The sequence below is a fragment of the Malus sylvestris genome, chromosome 10 (assembly GCF_916048215.2).
Source record: "Malus sylvestris chromosome 10, drMalSylv7.2, whole genome shotgun sequence".
Taxonomy (NCBI): domain Eukaryota; kingdom Viridiplantae; phylum Streptophyta; class Magnoliopsida; order Rosales; family Rosaceae; genus Malus; species Malus sylvestris.
In genome coordinates, this window is record NC_062269.1 from 9,419,110 (window position 1) to 9,422,307 (window position 3,198).

The 3,198-nt window shown below is 40.0% G+C and overlaps 1 long non-coding RNA gene across 1 annotated transcript; it reads left to right on the forward strand.

Annotated features, from left to right (window-relative positions):
• Positions 1-432: 432 nt before the first annotated feature.
• LOC126585428 (uncharacterized) lies at positions 433-861 on the forward strand. The gene is made up of 3 exons (XR_007610498.1): positions 433-473; positions 565-621; positions 707-861. It is a non-coding gene; the product is annotated as an uncharacterized LOC126585428 (long non-coding RNA).
• Positions 862-3,198: the final 2,337 nt, after the last annotated feature.

Consider the following 3,198-nt stretch of genomic DNA (forward strand, 5'->3'; position numbering starts at 1 on the left):
TTTCCTATTTTGATGCCACTTGCCTTTCAGTAAGTGTGTCAGACTACTTGACTTAGTGTCGGTTTTAATTGAAGCGAAGTCCAAATATTTTGACGCCAAGTGCATTTCAGTCAGTGTGTTAGAGAAAAGCAACAATAAAGCTCAATATATTGGGGTAACAATACAGTCCTTATTTCTCATCTCTAAACCCTTTTCGAAAACCTATGTTTACGTAATATTTTTACAAAATTTATTCTTCTTGAAATGAGCAGTGGCCGGAAGGGTAATATTCCTAGAGGGTTCCTCTCCCCCCTCCTATGTATGGAGCGTCATCTTTCAGTAGCTCAAAAACTTCCCGTGCTACCAGTTTTAGTTCGCCATCTTTCACGAAACCTTCCCATACCAGTTACGAGCCAAGTGTTCCTCCTTATTATGGAAACAGTAGTTTTATCGGTATAGCTCCACTTGCTCCTAGTTCTACCTATGATAATCAGGTATGCAAACTTCTCAGCTGCCACCTCTAAATATTGTTTTGATGGGTTTGTAGCGCTCTTATGGGTTAACAGTTTATATGGTGTTGAACAGGTTTGCCCCATTTGCCTTACAAATCCGAAAGACATGGCCTTTGGTTGCGGGCATCAGGTACATTTTTGAACTATAGTTTCAAGATGAGTTGACACGATCATATTTTTAGTACCTTGTTCTTAGTGTTATGTTTTCGGTGCAGACATGTTGCGAATGCGGACAAGATCTTCAGTCGTGCCCAATTGCCGAAGTGCAATCCAAACCTGGATAAAATTGTATTAACGACGACGTGCTTTCATGCCGGAGTTGGCTAACATTGTGTGCATTTGTTTATTTTTTCAATCACATTCTTTGTAATCCATTGCTTCAGGTGGTCAGGAAGTTTGGTAAATGGTTGGTTGAATCCAACGTATGGTGATGATGATCCAAATGTGAGTGAATATTATGGTGATTTTTTTGGTTGTTTAAGAAGAAAATGAAAAAGAAGTGAAGTGCTGGCCTCAAAAGAAGTGAAGTTCTGGTGATTTTACGGACGGCAGCAGCATAATTATTTTATTTATAGAGATGTTAGGTAATGTCGGTTACGATCGACAGTAGATCGACTATTTTATTTATTTAACTTACGTGATGTAGGTTTGGACCGACAGTAAGTGTGATATTTTTATTGTCTATTTGTTACTTAATGTTGGTTTTGACCGCCATCCTATCAGATTTTCATGTCGCTTATAAGCGACGTAAGAGTCGATGTCGCTTTTAAGCGACACCGTTGTTCATTTTATTTTATATTACTTTGCTTCTTGGTGGCGGATCAAGGGGAATAAGCGACGTCATTACCCTTTTGGTGATAGTAGTATTGGTGTCGGTTCCTCTATCCGACATTGCACGATTTAATGTTGGATTTTTACCAAAAATCCGACAGTAATTGTTGTTTCTTGTCGGTTTTACACCGCCAGTGATATCCCCTTTTGTAGTAGTGCGTAGCAGAGTTTTCGTATCGACAAGGATTCTTGGCAAATCTTGGTATTGGAGATTACCTTTGATGGTATAATTCTCATTCTACTTTTATTGTACTTACGCTCTCTGACATCACGTATAAAATGGGTTCATTCCCGCTCACATGCGCACTCTTCCATTTAGGCAACTTTAGGTTTAAATTTACTCACATGTTCCACACCACGACACTTAATGGCTTCGTCACCCTCCGAGCGTAAGTCAGCACAGCTCGATTTAGAGTCCAGACGGACATTCCGAGTTGGGGTGTGTCAATGTTGCTCACTCATTAAAATACGTGAAATGGAATATCAAGTGACAAGAATTCTGGTTATCTAAAAATTTCTCAAGGGGGTTAACATTATAGAGACACATGGTTTCGTAAATCAGCTTCAGTTAAGAGTTTGTTAGAGAATTGTTGAAGTGTTATTAGGATAATACTCAGTGGTAAGTGAGCAAGGGTCGCTGTATCTCCATCGGCACCCGGATGCAGTGTTAAATAAGCAAGGGGGCCATAGAAACTTTTTTTCAAACGACTCCACTCAAAGTTGTTTGGGAGCATATGCTCCTATCAACTTTACACAAGACACACAAAATAAGTACTTTGATCCTATTAGACAGAAGGGTAGAGTTCAAGAGAGTAGAATGCGTTTAGGAACGTGGAATATAGGAACCCTAACGGGAAAATCTATGGAAGTAGTGGAAGTTATGGTGAGGAGAAGGATAAATATTATGTGCCTACAAGAAACTAAGTGGGTTGGTCTTAAGGCAAAGGATCTAGAAAACTCAGGGTTTAAACTCTGGTATTCGGGCACAAATAGAATGAGAAACGGTGTTGGCATCATCGTGGACAAGACCTTGACATAAGATGTTGTAGATGTCAAGATGGTAGGAGATAGAATCATGGCAATCAAGATTGTAATAGGAAAAGAACTCATCAATGTGATTAGTGTGTACGCACCTCAAGTAGGGTTGGATACGAGTTCGAATGAGAAATTTTGGGAAGACCTTGGAGACTTGGTGCAAGGAATTGCTCAGACGGAGAAGTTATTTATATGATGAGATTTAAATGGACACGTGGGCAAGGAGATAGGCAACTATGGAGGTTTTCATGGTGGCCATGGTTTTGGGGAGAGAAACGAGGATGGAGAAGCTATCTTGGATTTTGCAATGGCATATGATCTCTTCTTAGCCAACACCTTCTTTAAGAAGAGAGAAGAACATGTGATCACCTACAAGAGTGGGTCGTTAAAAACACAAATAGATTTTCTTCTAATAAGGAAAGGGGATCGTATAACTTGTAAGGATTGCAAAGTTATACCGGGAGAGAGCTTGGCTAATCAACATCGCTTGTTGGTGATGGATGTACATATCAAAAGAGTGAGAAAAAGAACAAGACTTGGAAGTGCCCAAGGACTAGATGGTGGAACCTAAAAGGAGAAAAACAAGCCATTTTCAAAGAGAAAATAATCACCCAGTGTGTGTGGGATAGAGAGGGGGAAACTAGCCAAAGGTGGGATTCCATGGCTAGTTGTATCCGAAAAGTAGCAAAAGAGGTATTAGGAGAGTCTAAGGGCTTTGCTCCACACCAAAAGGAATCTTGGTGGTGGAATGAAGAGGTACAAACGAAGGTGAAGGCTAAGAAGGAATGTTGTAAAGCCTTATACAAGGATAGGACCGATGAAAATGGTGAAAGGTATAGAA